A 15,870-nucleotide genomic window follows, 5' to 3' on the forward strand; every position below is an offset into this window, starting at 1 on the left:
GCTGGCAGCCCCCTGAAGCAGGACTTTCTCCCGAGTGAGGTGTTGAAGTCTCACCTCCAGCCAATGAACACTCTGTTGAATCCCTGTCACCCATTAAATTCTGCCCATAGAATTCTAAGTCCTTTTAGTGACTTTGATGTGTTGCCATCATTAAACCTAAAGCAAAGCAAGCAGTGATTTTTATATTCATTAAACTTACCTTCATTCCCTAGTGGATGAAGATAACATTTCAATCTGTTCCACATGCTACTGCAGTGGAAGCATTATCTAGAACTGAGGAGTTCAAGTAGACAAATGCATTAGTCGCAGGAATGCCTTGCGACCAGTTTAATTTGTTTGGATTTATCATCGTCATCATCCTCTTCCCTAGAATTCTCATCATCACCTATCATTTTGAGGGCCTTGCCTCTTTGCCACATGTACCTTGAGTCACAGCTAAAGCACATATTAAGGGTGGAGTTTTCAGCTCCGGAGATTAAGAGCACTGGCAGGGAGGAAACTTGGCAGGTTCTCATGCCAGATAGCCTGCTTTTCAAGCTCCTACTTTGTGATGGGCCATGCAGGGATTCATCCATCCACCCCACCGTCACCTCATGGGGTAGAAGGTCCGGCCGCCAGGCTTGGGTGGCAGCCAAGTGCGCCTTCACCCTCCGCAGGCCAGACATTGGCAACAGTACCAAAAAGGAGCAAACGCTCAGCACCACGGTTTAGGGAGGACCCTCCCTGGGGAGACTCCCCTGATCCATCTGTCTTTCTGCAGGACAAGATCTTCCACAACAAAGGGAGAGGTCCCAGGTCAGGGGGGAGTATGGTGTGTGCCAGAGCTGAGGCTGCTCACCCAAACAGGCTGCAGACCTGCCTTGTGAGCAGGGAGACCGTGCCCGTGTACAATGTCAGGTTGGCGTCCACAACAAGCCAGTGAATGTCCATGCGGTACACATCAAGGCACCGATGGTCAAGGACTATGAGTGACCTATAAGACTCTAAGACCATAAGACATAGGAGCAGAAATTAGGCCATTTGGCCCATCGAGTCTGCTCCGCCATTCAATCATGTCTGATAAGTTTCTCAATCCCATTCTCCCGCCTTCTCCCTGTAATCTTTGACCCCCCCTTACCAATCAAGAACCCATCTATCTCGGTCTCAAATACACTCAATGATCTGGCCTCCACAGTCTTCTGTGGCATTGAATTCCATAGATTCACCACTCTCTGGCTAAAGAAGTTTCTCCTCATCTCTGTTCTAAAAGGTCTTCCCTTTACTCTGAGGCTGTGCCCTCGGGTCCTAGTCTCTCCTACTAATGGAAACATCTTCCCCACGTCCACTCTATCCAGGCATTTCAGTATTTTGTAAGTTTCAATCAGATGCCCTCCTCATCCTTCTAAACTCCATCAAGAATAGATCCAGAGTCCTCATATGTTAAGCCTTTCATTCCTGGGATAATTCTCGTGAACCTCCTCTGGACCCTCTCCAGGGCCAGAAAATCCTTCCTGAGATATGGAACCCAAAATTGCTCACAATATTCCAAATGTGGTCTGACCAGAGCCTTATAAAGCCTCAGCAGCACATCCCTGCTTTTATGTTCAAGTCCTCTCAAAATAAATGCCAACATTTCATTTGCCTTCCTAACTACCGAATCAACCTACAAGTTAACCTTAAGAGAATCCTGGACTAGGATTCCCAAATCCCTTTGCACTCCAGATTTCTGAATTATCTCCCCATTTAGAAAATAGACTATGCCTCTATTCTTCCTACCAAAGTGCATGACCTCACACTTCCCCACGTTGTATTCCATCTGCCACTTCTTTGCCCATTCTCCTAACCTCTCCAAATCCTTCTGCAGCCTCCCCACCTCCTCAATACTACCTGTCCCTCCACCTATCTTTGTAGCATCTGCAAACTTAGCCAGGATGCCCTCAGTTTCTTCATCTAGATCATTAATGTATAAAGTGAAAAGTTGTGGTCCCAACAATGACCCCTGCGGAATCCACTAGTCACCAGCTGCCATCCTGAGAAGGACCCCCTTATCCCTAGTCTCTGCCTCCTGCCAGACAGCCAATCTTCTATCCATGCTATTACCTTGCCTCTAACACCATGGGCTCTTATCTTACTGAGCAGCCTCCTGTGTGGCACTTTGTCAAAGGCCTTCTGGAAGTCCAAGTAGATAAAATCCATTGGCTCTCCTTTGTCTAACCTACTCATTACCTCCTCAAAGAATTCTAACAGATTTGTCAGGTATGACCTCCCCTTGATGAAACCATGCTGACTTTGCCCTATTTTACCATGCACTTCCAGGTATTCTGAAATCTTATCCTTAATAATGGACTCTAAAATCCTACCAACGACCGAGATCAGGCTAATCGGCCTGTAATTTCCTGTCTTTTGCCTCACTCCCTTCTTAAACAGGGGGGTTACATTAGCAATTTTCCAGTCCTCTGGGACCCTCCCTGACTCCAGTGGTTCCTGAAAGATCACCACTAATGCCTCCACTATCTCTTCAGCGATCTCCTTCAGAACTCTGGGGTGTAATCCATCTGGTCCAGGTGATTTATCCACCTTCAGACCTTTCAGTTTTCCTAGTACCTTCTCCCTGGTAATGGCCACCATACGCACCTTTGCCCCCTGACTCTATTGAACTTTGGGGATGTTACTCGTGTCTTCCACTGTGAAGACTGACGCAAAGTACCTATTCAGTTCCTCCGCCATTTCTTTGTTCCCCACTACTACTTCTCCAGCATCATTTTCCAGTGGCCCAATGTCCACTTTTGCCTCTCTCTTACCCTTTATATATCTAAAAAAACTCTTGCAATCTTCTTTTATATTACTGGCTAGTTTACCCTCATAATTAATCTTCTCCCTCCTTATTTCTTTTTTAGTTGTCCTCTTTTGGTCTTTGTAGGTTTCCCAATCCCCTGGTTTCCCCCTGCTCTTCGCTGCATTGTATGCTTTCTCTTTAGCTTTTATGCTGTCCCTGACTTCGCTTGTCAGCCATGGTTGCCTCGTCCTCCCTTTAGTATGCTTCTTCTTCCTAGGGATGAATTTTTGCTGTGTCTCCCAAATTACTCCCAGAAACTCCTGCCATTGCTGTTCCACTGTCTTTCCTGCTAGGCTCATCTCCCAGTCAATTCTGGCCGGCTCATCCCTCATGCCTCTGTAGTTGCCTTTATTCAACTGTAATACCGTTACAGCTGATTCCAGCTTTTTCCTCTCAAATTGCAGGGTAAATTCTATCATATTATGGTCACTTCCTCCTAAGGGTTCTTTCACCTTAAGCTCCCTTATCAAATCTGCCTCAATGAGGATGCCCATCCAGTCAATTTCTCTTCTCTAGTCCAGTCACAAGCAAGAAAAGGCAGAGGCAGAGCACCAGTCAACACATCAGCCCCAGCCCCTAGACAACCCCCGATGAGGAATCAGAGGATCCATCCAGGAAATACTTGTCACTGTGTTCGCCTGCACCCTGCACCAGCGCAGATACGTACAACTTGGTGGGTTCTCATTCTAGAACAGGCACAGGGTCACTACCTGGTGAGTGGCAGAGGCAGTGACAGCCAAAGCCTCTGAAAATCGGAGGATCGCTGGAGACCAGGCCCCTGCTGAGTCAGATTGCAATGACGAGCATCTGGAATCGGCCCTCAGAGAAATGTTGGAGCTGCAAAGGCAGACAAGGGATAGGGTTGTCAGAGGCTGTCAGCAGATTAGAACGAAGGTTGGAAGACTCCATCCACATTCTGTCTGGTGTCGTGGCTCCGGCGTGTGACTGCATCGACCTGACCATTGAAAGGGCGGCTGCTGCCCTGGAGACCCTGGGCCAGCCGAACGTTCAATTTCTGCTGGATTTACGCTCGGACCTGCACACCATCACTCATGCCATGAATGCCTTCCAGCAGTGGCTAGAGAGAGTCTTGACCTTCATTAGGGCATCAGGGAGGGGCCTTGGGCAGCCACAGGGAGGAGGTGTATCAGCCAACTACCCCAGGGCCATCCACACAGGAGTCTCCAAGGTTGTCCAATTGCTGCAAATCCCCTCTGCCTGTGACCCCACCAACTCCAGCTGGTCAGGCCCGATGAGGGAGCACCTGACCCATTGCAGGAGATCCTTATCAGGCCTCAGTCCTTAAGGCCTCAGGCCTCCAGGGGATGCCCACAAAGGACACCTCAAACAACACGGTGCTGCAGTCAGCAGGCTGCATCCACCTCTGCTGCAGATGTCGGGGGATGCACCTAGATGTAAGAAAAATTAAGGCTTACAGAGAGAACAATGGTTGCAAGTTTGTTCAATCACTGTATATACTTTGCACCTTTGTAAATATATTTTGCTTCTCTCCATCAGTGCCTCAGGTACTGAATAGATTTACATTGTGACGCAATATTGGGCTGTCATCCAAGGGTGACAGGTGCCCCTTCCCCCGCCTCCCCCCACCCATCTCAAGTATCTCCCATCATGTTCTTCAGGTCCATGTTGTCTCCCTCAATCTCAGCTCACTCATTCAGTTTTATGTCCACATAAACGAAATGAAAAAAACTAGTTCCTATATAAGCATGGTGCTTGGACAATGCATTCATAAGTCCTGCATCTAGGAATCCTTTAATGTGGCCTCATGAGAATAGTTCTTGGAAGGTTAGGGCATGAGCTTAGGGCATGGATTGGCACGTGGGATTACGACATTATTGCTATTAGTGAGACTTGGTTGCAGGAGGGGCAGGACTGGCAGCTCAATGTTCCGGGCTTCCGTTGTTTCCAACCTGATAGAGGGGGAGGGATGAAAGGGGGAGGAGTGACATTACTAGTCAGGGAAAATATCACAGCTGTGCAAAAGCAGGACAGCCCAGAGGGCTCGTCTACAGAGGCCATATGGGTGGAGCTGAGGAATGGGAAAAGTGTGACCACACTAATAGGGTTGTATTATAGACCACCCAATAATCAAAGAGAATTGGAGGAGCAAATCTGTAGAGAGATAGCAGACCAATGTAAGAAACAGAAAGTTGTGATAGTAGGAGATTTTAACTTTCCACGCATTGACTGGGACTCCCATATTGTAAAAGGGCTGGATGGCTTGGAGTTTGTCAAATGTGTTCAGGAAAGTTTTCTAAATCAATATATAGAGGCACCAACGAGAGAGGATGCAATACTTGATCTCCTATTAGGGAACCAGACAGGTCAGGTAACAGAAGTATGTGTAGGCGAACATTTTGGGTCCAGTGATCACAATGTCATTAGTTTTAAGTTAATTATGGATAAGGATAGGTCTGGTCCTTGAGCTGAGTTTCTAAATTGGAGAAAGGCCAATTTTGTGGAAATGAGAAAGGATCTAGGAAGAGTGGATTGGGATAAGTTGTTTTCTGGCAAGGATGTGTTCAGTAAGTGCAAGGCATTTAAAGGCGAAATTTTGAGAGTGCAGAGTTTGCATGTTCCGGTCAGAATTAAAGGCAAAGTTAACAGGCATAGGGAACCTTGGTTTTCAAGGGATATTGGCGATCTGGTTAAGAAGAAGAGAGAGGTGTATAACAGGTATAGGCAACAAGGAGCAAATGAGGTAATTGTAGAGTATAGAAAATGTAAGAAAACACTAAAAAAGGAAATCAGGAAGGCAAAAAGACATGAGATTGCTTTGGCAAATAATGTGAAGGTAAATCTGAAGGATTTCTACAAGTATATTAGGAGTAAAAGGATTGTAAGGGACACAATTGGTCCACTTGAAGATCAGAGTGGTTATCTATGTGTGGAGCCCCACGAGATGGGGGAGAAGTTAAACAGTTTTTTTGCATCAGTATTTACTCAGGAAATTGCCATAGTGTATAAGGAAGGAAGGGAAACAAGCAGTAGTGTCATGGAACATATAGAGATTAAAGAGGAGGATGTGCTTGCTGCCTTACAGCGAATAAGGTAGATAAATCCCCCGGGCCTGACATGATATTCCCTCGGACCTTGAGGGAGACCAGTGTAGAAATTGCAGGGGCCTTGGCAGAAATATTTAAAATGTCCTTAGCCACGGGTGAGGTGCCGGAGGATTGAAGGGTAGCTCATTTTGTTCCGTTGTTTAAAAAAGGCTCCAAAAGTAAACCAGGTAATTACAGGCCAGTGAGCCTGATGTCAGTAGTAGGTAAATTATTGGGAGGTGTTCTGAGAAATCGGATATACAATTATTTGGACAGCCAAGGGCTGATTAAGGATAGTCAGCATGGCTTTGTGCATGGTAGGTTGTGTTTAACGAACCTTGTAGAGTTTTTCGAGGAGGTTACCAAGAAAGTAGATGAAGGAAAGGCTGTGGATGTTGTCTACATGGACTTTAGTAAGGTCTTTGACAAGGTCCCACATGGGAGGTTAGTTCAGAAGGTTCAGACACTTGGTATCCATGGAGAGGTTGTAAACTGGATTCGAAATTGGCTGTGTGGGAGAAGACAGAGAGTGGTAGTGGATGATTGCTTCTCAGACTGGAGGCCTGTGACTAGTGGTGTGTCTCAGGGATCTGTGCTGGGACCATTGCTGTTTGTTGTCTATATCAATGATCTGGATGATAATGTGGTAAATTGGATCAGCAAGTTTGCTGATTATACTAAGATTGGAGGCATTGTGGACAGCAAGGAAGGCTTTCAAAGCTTGCAGAGGGATGTGGACCAACTGGAAAAATGGGCCAGAAAATGGCAGATGGAATTTAATGCGGAAAAGTGTGAGGTGTTGCATTTTGGAAGGACAAACCAAGGTAGGACATACACAGTAAATGGTAGGGCACTGAGGAGTGCGGAGGAACAAAGGGATCTGGGAGTTCAGATACATAATTCCCTGAAAGTAGCGTCACAGGTAGACAGGGTTGTAAAGAAAGCTTTTGGCATACTGGCCTTCAATAATCAAAGTATTGAGTATAGGAGTTGGGATGTTATGGTGAGGTTGTATAAGACGTTGGTGAGGCCAACTTTGAAGTATTGTGTGTAGTTCTGGTCGCCTAATTACAGGAAGGATATCAGTAAGATTGAGAGAGTGCAGAGAAGATTTACTAGGATGTTGCCGGGTCTTAAGGAGTTGAGTTACAGGGAAAGATTAAACAGGTTATGACTTTATTCCTTGAAGCGTAGAAGAATGAGGGGAGATTTGATAGAAGTTTACAAAATTATGAGGGGTATAGACAGAGTAAGTGCTCTTTCCATTTAGATTAGGAGAGATAAACACGAGAGGACATGGCTTTAGGGTGAAAGGGGAAAGGTTTAGGGGGAACATTAGGGGGAACTTCTTCACTCAGAGAGTGGTGAGAGTGTGGAACGAGCTACCATCTGACATGGTAAATGCGGGCTCACTCTTAAGTTTTAAGAATAAATTGGATAGATACATGGATGGAGAGGTCTGGAGGGTCATGGACTAGGTGCAGGTCAATGGGACTAGCGGAATAATATTTCAGCACAGACTAGAAGGGCCGAATGGCCTGTTTTCTGTGCTGTAGTGTTCTATAGTTCTATGGTTATTGATTACCCTAATACAACTGCACTGGAGTCTGTTCTTTGTATATGTTATAAGATTTATTGTCACATCCATGTAATGACTGCCAGGTTTGGGTTACAGTTTAATGAATTGTGAGGACCTTGGCCTTTCAAGTTTGCCGGAAGCATTAGTTATTGCCACATTTACGCCTGACAATTGTCCCTATATTAGTTCCCACTCCCCATGCATGATGAAAAGCGATGGAAGTAATTTGCACTCGGTCACTAATGAAATGTCTGCTAGACAGCAATGAGTATGCAATATTATAGGTTGTGTGCCTAGTCTCATGATGCTGGCCTATTACATTGGTTTCTGGCAGTTTGGGTGAGTAAGCGAGTATAAACCTCTTTGCAAAAATCTAATTTTGTTAGTATTTAGCATTTAACTGGAATTTACGGTCTAAATTTACCATTCTTAAGCTGGGTTTCAGGGCTCGATTGGAAGAGCAGCTGAAGTTAGCTAACTATGGAAAGCTGTTTAAACAAGTTCTTCTGTAACTGGGGTCAGTTAACTCCTTTGTTTGGGAAGGATATGTAAACAGATATTTCAGTGTGACTTAGCAGCGAGTGTGACTTTGAACAGAATGTTAGAGCTGGGTGATTAAGGGAGTTAGGTGAGGTGGGGAAGCAGGTGCTCCTTCACTTTTCCCTTTGCTAGCTTTTTCACCCAGTAGGAATTGGTTCTTGCTCTGCTACAGGGATAGAAGCTAGCCGTTTTGTGAGTATCTGGTAAGTGGTTAAGGTCTATTTTATTCATAGCATTTAAAAAGAATACAAACTAGTTGTAAGGATAAAATATATATAAAAGGGAAAAAATAATTGAATAAAATAATTTTGGTCAACAAAAATACATTAAGGGTGGCAAGAAGGGCGATGTGTCATTGCTGCAACATGTGGGATCTCCTGGATGCCAGTGTGATCCAGAGAAAAACACATCTACAGTAAGTATTTGCAGCTCGAGGAGCTTCAGTTAAGAGTCATTGAGCTGGAGGCCGAGCTGCAGACACTGCAACACATCAGGGAGGGTGAAAGTTACTTGGATACTTTGTACTGGGGGCAGTCACACCTCATAGGAAGGTCTTCTGATTTGGTCAGTGGTTAGGGACAGGATATCGTGACTGTGAGTTGGGCAGGCAAGGGAACCAAAAGGGCAAGAGAACAGAACACTCAGCCTTTGCTTTTGTTCAACAGGTTTGAGGTTCTTTCAGTTTGTTTGGATGCAATTGGGGGCTGCAGGGTGGATGAGTTGACCGGCCAAAGCACCATGGTACAGAAAGCCATTCAACTTGGAGGGGGGGGGGGGGTGGGGTGGGGGGGGGTTGGGGTGGGGGGTGGGGGGGGGGGTTGGGGTGGGGGGGTGGGGGGGGTGGGGTGGGGGGGGTGGGGTGGGGGGGGGTGGGGGGTGGGGGGGTTGGGGTGGGGGGGGGTGGGGGGTGGGGGGGGTGGGGTGGGGGGGGGTGGGGGGTGGGGGGGTTGGGGTGGGGGGGTGGGGGGTGGGGGGGTTGGGGTGGGGGGTGGGGGGTGGGGGGGGTGGGGGGGGTGGGGGGGTGGGGGGGGTGGGGGGGGGGTCAAAATGATTAATGAATGATCTCATAGTGAAGGTGCCCCTAGGTAGCAGTGATCATGATATGATTGAATTTTATATTCAGTTTGAGGGAGACAAGTGTGGGTCTAAGACTGGTATTTTAAACTTTAATTACGGCAATTATGAGGACACAAAAGCAGAATTATCCAAAGTGAGTTGGCAAATGAAGTTAAGGGAAAGGTCAACAGAGATGCAGTGGCAGATGTTTAGAGGGCTACTTAAGAATACTCAGAATAGATACATTCCAGCAAGAAAGAAGAAATCCAAGGGGTAGATCCAGAATCTATGGTTAACTAAAAAAGTTAAAGGCAGTAGAAAACCTGTGACCATGAAACCATTGCCAATTGTCATTAAAACCCATCTGCTTCACTAATGCCCTTTAGGGAGGGAAATCTGTCATCCTTACCCAGCCTGCTCTACATGTGACTCTAGACCCACAGCAATGTGGTTGACTTTTAATGGCCCCGCGGAACAAGGGCAATTAGGGATGGGCAATAAATGCCTACATCCCATGACCGAACGAGGAAAGAAAAAAATTGCACAAGTTTGGGCGGCAACTCAGAAGACAGGACAGAAATAAAGAACAGCAATTAAAAGCTAAAAGATTAATAAGGAGGGAACAATTAGAGTACAAGAGAAAGCTAGCTAGAAACATACAAACAGATAATAAGAGTTTCTATAGATATTTAAATAAGATAAGAGTTAAAGTGAGCATTGGTTCTATAGAATGTGAGTCTGGGGAACTAATAATGGAAAATAAGGAGATGACAGATGAATTGAATGTGTACTTTGCATCGGTCTTCACTACAGAGGATACAAATAACATCCCAGAAATCATGAATTGGAAGGGAGGGAGGAATTCAGCAAAATTACAATCACCAAGGAAGTGGTCCTTAGAAAATTGATGGAGCCGCGGGCTAACAAATCCCTGGGTCCTGATGGACTTCACCCTAGGGTCTTAAAAGAAGTGGCTATTGAGATGACTGATGCATTGATATTAATTTTCCAAAATTCCTGAGATTCGGGGAACACTCCATTAGATTGGAACATAGCAAGTGTAACTCCTTTATTCAAAAAGGGAGGGTGGCAGAAAGCAGAAAACTACAGGCTTAACATCTGTCATAGGGAAAATGTTAGAAGCTATTATTAAAGATGTAATGGCAGGGCACTTAAAAAAATTCAAGGCAATCAGGCAGAGTCAACATGGTTTTGTGAAAGGGAAATCATGGTTTAACCGATTTATTGAAGTTCTTTGAAGAAGTCACAGGTTGGACAGGCTAGGTTGGTATCCACTGGAGTTTAAAAGAGTAAGAGGCGACTTGATCAAAACCTTTAAGATCCTGAGGGGTCTTGATAAGGTGGATGTCAAGATGATGTTTCCTTGTGGGCGAATCTAGAACTATGGGCCACTCTTTAAAAATAAGTGGTCGCTCATATAATACAGAGATGAGGAGAATTTTTTTTCTCTCAGAGGGTTGTGAGTCTTTGGAACTCCTTTCCTCAAAAGGCAGTGGAAGAGAGTCTTAGAATATTTTTAAGGCAGAGCTAGATAGATTCTTGATAAACAAGGGGGTGAAGGGTTATCGGGGGTAGGTGGAAGATTACAATCAGATCAGTCATGATCTTATTGAATGACAGAGCAGCCTTGAGGGGCCAAGTGGCCTACCCCTGCTCCTAAGTTGTATGTTTGAATGGTCGTAGGTACATGTAAAGATGCCAGTTTATACCTGAAGGCCTGCTGGACATGAGCTTGGGAAGATCCTGATGAAGGTAGGGTCATGAATGCTTGCCAATGGTCACATGATAGTCACGCTGTGGACACCTAGGTAACCTGACTCACAGGCTTGCTTCCCTGCTGTAGAGTGACAGGTCATAGTGTCCGGAAGAGCAATGTCATCATGGAGGCTCAGTACTAGAATGAGGCCTGAGCATTAATCAAGCATCAGAGGTGTCACTCACAGAGATGCCGCTGTCCAGGCTTGACTGTCCTCAGGAGGTCAAGCAAAAAGCAGTGACTGATGACTTTCCTACTTGATGCTGTCGAAAGAGCCTTGGCGAGTTGCTGCAGTTCACCTTGTAGATGGCACACACTACTGCCATTGTTCATTGATGGTGTGGTGAGTGGATGGTTAAGGTGGTTGATAGTGTGCCAGTCAAGGGCTGCTTTGTTTTGGATGCTACTGAGCTTCTTGAGTGCTGTTGGAGCTGCACTCATCCAGGCAAGTAGAGAATATTCCATCACACTCCTGACTTGTGCCTTATAGTTGATGGACAGGCTTTGGGGAGCCAAGAGGTGAGTTACTCTCCACAGGATTCCCAGCCTCTGGCCTTCCCCTGTAGCGACAGTGTTTATATGGCTGGTCCAGTTTAGTTCCCGGTCAATGGTAACCCCCAGGATGTTGATAATGGAGGGTTCAGTGATGCTAATGCCATTGAATGTCATGGGGAGGTGGTTGGGCTGGAGGGTTGGGATTGTGACAGGAAAGAACAGCACATAAGAGCGCACCAGCAAAGAAGGCCTGAGCAGGCTTTCAATAAAATCCTGCACAAGAGGTTATTAGGCAAAATTAAAGCACATGGGATTGGGGGAAACATGCTGGCATGGATTAAGGATAGGTTAACAGAGATAACAGAGAGTAGGGCTAAACAGATCATTCTCAGGTTGGCAGGCTGTGACGAGAGGAGTACCATAGGGATCACTGCTTTGGCCCCAGCTGTTCACAACCTATTTCATTGATTTGGATGTGGGAGCCAAATGTGATATTGTCAAGTTTGCTGATGACACAAATTTTGGGGGAATAGGAGTTATGAGGAGGATGCAAAGAGACTTTAAGGGGATTGAGATAGTGGGCAAGAACATGGTAGAAGGAATATAATGTGAAAAAATGTAAAGTTATCCACTTTGGTAGGAAAAACAGAAATTCACAGTATTTCTTAATGGTGAGAGACTGGGATGCGTTGATGTCCAAAGGGACCTGGGTATTCTTGTTTATAAGTCACTGAAGGCTAACATGTAGGTGCAACCAGCAATTAGGAAGGCAAATGGTATGTTAGCCTTTATTGCAAGGAGATTTCTGTACAGGAGTAATGAAGTCTTGCTGCAATTGTATAGAGCAATTGTATGTGAGACAACACCTGGAGTATGTGTACAATTTTGGTCTCCTTACCTGAGGAAGTATATACATTCCGGAGAGGGAGTGCAACGAAGGTTCACTAGACTAATCCCTGGAATAGCCAAGAGATTGAGAAAACTGAGCCTGTATGCTCTAGAGTTTGGAAGAAAGAGAGATGATCTCATTGAAGTGTATAAAATTCTTACAGGGCTCAACAGGGTAGGTGCAGGAAGGATGTTTGCCCTGTTTGAGGGCGGGGGGCGGGTGGGGGGGCGGGGGGGGGGGGGCGGTGGGTCTAGAACCAGGGAACACAGTCTCAGAATAAGAGACAAGCCATTTAGGACTGAGATGAGGAGGAATTTCTTTAATCAGAGGGTAGTGAGCTTTTGGAATTCTTCAACCCAGAGGACTGTGGAGGCTCAGATACTGAGCATTTTCAAAGTAGAGGTCGATAGAGTTCTAGATACCAATGGCATCAAGGGCTATGGGGATAGGGTGGGAAGATGGCATTGGAGTAGAAGATCAGCTGTGATCTAGTTATATGCTGCAGCAGGCTGAAGGACTGAATGACCTACACCTGCTTGTTGATGTTAAACCCCGGCGACTGCACAGCAAGAGCAGATTCTGATGCTTTTCTGGGGTCGGGTCATTTCCCTGCATCCCTCTCTAGCCTTCTGAACATCTTTGAGGATGAAGAGTCTCAATATTCACCTTGCAGGTTGCTGATGATGTTGTGCAGCTTGGCAACTTTTACTGTTTCCACCAGGAATCTGGATGTGGTGTCCGGTTTGTCCTGCTGGATTGTCCAGCCGCACAGCTAATGCTGTCGAAGTCACTGCCCAGGATGGCCGGCCTGGATGTCAACAGCAGCAGTGGGAGCAGCTGAAGGGCGGCCAGCCGCTCATTGTTTTGAGCCAGGGTACACACATTAATTAATAAGGATAAAAACAAAAAAAAACTGCGGATGCTGGAAATCCAAAACAAAAACAGGATTACCTGGAAAAACTCAGCAGGTCTGGCAGCATCGGCGGAGAAGAAAAGAGTTGACGTTTCGAGTCCTCATGACCCTTTGACAGAATTTGAGTGAGTCCAAGAAAGGGGTGAAATATAAACTGGTTTAAGGTGTGTGTGTGTGTGTGTGTGTGTGTTTGTGTGTGTGGGTCGGGGGGGGGGCGGGGGGGTGTGGTTTGGGTTGGGGGAGAGAGAGAGAAGTGGAGGGGGTTGGTGTGGTTGTAGGGACAAACAAGCAGTAATAGAAGCAGATCATCAAAAGATGTCACAAACAACAGAACAAAAGAACACATAGGTGTTAAAGTTGGTGATATTATCTAAACGAATGTGCTAATTAAGAATGGATGGTAGGGCACTCAAGGTATTGCTCTAGTGGGGCTGGGGAGAGCATAAAAGATTTAAAAATATTTTAAAATAATGGAAATAGGTGGGAAAAGAAAAATCTATATAATTTATTGGAAAAAACAAAAGGAAGGGGGAAACAGAAAGGGGGTGAGGATGGAGGAGGGAGCTCAAGACCTAAAGTTGTTGAATTCAATATTCAGTCCGGAAGGCTGTAAAGTGCCTAGTCGGAAGATGAGGTGTTGTTCCTCCAGTTTGCGTTGGGCTTCACTGGAACAATGCAGCAAGCCAAGGACAGACATGTGGGCAAGAGAGCAGGGTGGCGTGTTAAAATGGCAAGCAACAGGGAGGTTTGGGTCATTCTTGCAGACAGACCGCAGGTGTTCTGCAAAGCAGTCACCCAGTTTACGTTTGGTCTTTCCAATGTAGAGGAGACCACATTGGGAGCAACGAATGCAGTAGACTAAGTTGGGGGAAATGCAAGTGAAATGTTGCTTCACTTGAAAGGAGTGTTTGGGCCCTTGGACGGTGAGGAGAGAGGAAGTGAAGGGGCAGGTGTTGCATCTTCTGCGGTTGCATGGGGTGGTGCCATAGGAGGGTGTTGAGGAATAGGGGGTTTTGGAGGAGTGGCCCAGGGTGTCCCGGAGGGAACGATCCCTACGGAATGCCGATAGGGGGGGTGAAGGGAAGATGTGTTTGGTGGTGGCATCATGCTGGAGTTGGCGGAAATGGCGGAGGATGATCCTTTGAATGCGGAGGCTGGTGGGGTGATAAGTGAGGACAAGGGGGACCCTTTCATGTTTCTGGGAGGGAGGAGAAGGTGTGATGGCGGATGCGCGGGAGATGGACCGGGCACGGTTGAGGGCCCTGTCAACGACCGTGGGTGGAAAACCTCGGTTAAGGAAGAAGGAGGACATGTCAGAGGAACTGTTTTTGAAGGTAGCATCATCGGAACAGATGCGACAGAGGCGAAGGAACTGAGAGAATGGGATGGAGTCCTTACAGGAAGCCCGGTGTGAGGAGCTGTAGTCGAGGTAGCTGTGGGAGTCGGTAGGCTCGTAATGGATATTGGTGGACAGTCTATCACCAGAGATTGAGACAGAGAGGTCAAGGAAGGGAAGGGAAGTGTCAGAGATGGACCACGTGAAAATGATGGAGGGGTGGAGATTGGAAGCAAAATTAATAAATTTTTCCAAGTCCCGACAAGAGCATGAAGCAGCACCGAAGTAATCATCGATGTACTGGAGAAAGAGTTGTGGAAGGGGGCCGGAGTAGGAATGTTCCACATACCCCATAAAGAGACAGGCATAGCTGGGGCCCATGCGGGTACCCGTAGCCACACCTTTTATTTGGAGGAAGTGAGAGGAGTTGAAGGAGAAATTGTTCAGTGTGAGAACAAGTTCAGCCAGAGGAGGAGAGTAGTGGTGGATGGGGATTGTTCGGGCCTCTGTTCGAGGAAGAAGCTAAGGGCCCTCAGACCATCCTGGTGGGGGATGGACGTGTAGAGGGATTGGACGTCCAAGGTGAAGAGGAAGCGGTTGGGGCCAGGGAACTGGAAATTGTTGATGTGACGTAAGGTGTCAGAGGAATCACGGATGTAGGTGGGAAGGGACTGGACAAGGGGAGAAAGAAGGGAGTCAAGATAACGAGAAATGAGTTCTGTGGGGCAGGAGCAAGCTGAGACGATTGGTCTACCGGGGCAGTTCTGTTTGTGGATTTTGGGTAGGAGATAGAAGCGGGCCCTCCGAGGTTGTGCTACTATCAGGTTGGAAGCTGTGGGAGGAAGATCCCCAGAGGTGATGAGGTCAGTGACAGTCCTGGAAACAATGGCTTGATGTTCAGTGGTGGGGTCATGGTCCAAGGAGAGGTAGGAGGAAGTGTCTGCGAGTTGACGCTCAGCCTCCGCAAGGTAGAGGTCAGTGCGCCAGACAACAACAGCACCACCCTTGTCAGCGGGTTTGATGACAACTTCAGGGTTGGACCTGAGAGAATGGAGTGCAGTAAGTTGAGAGAGAGAGAGATTAGAATGGGTGAGAGGAGCAGAGAAATTGAGACGACTAATGTCGCGCCGACAGTTCTCAATGAAAAGATCAAGAGAAGGTAAGAATTAATAAGGAAGCTCTTGAAGTTACAGAATCCAGTCAGATCTGTACCTGAGAAATAGTGAAGACAATCCTAATGTTCTGTTTTGGAGAACAAAGCTTTTTGCTGGCAGTGACAAGTCAGAAAATGATTTATTATGCCCATTCTAAGAGGGCTGAAAAGATTCAGATTCTTGATTTGTTTTTGGACAATGCAGTTCCTGCAATTATCTGTCAGCCTATACCAAATTAACTGCATTAATTA

This window comes from Carcharodon carcharias, chromosome 19 (assembly GCF_017639515.1).
Source record: "Carcharodon carcharias isolate sCarCar2 chromosome 19, sCarCar2.pri, whole genome shotgun sequence".
Classification (NCBI taxonomy): Eukaryota; Metazoa; Chordata; class Chondrichthyes; order Lamniformes; family Lamnidae; genus Carcharodon; species Carcharodon carcharias.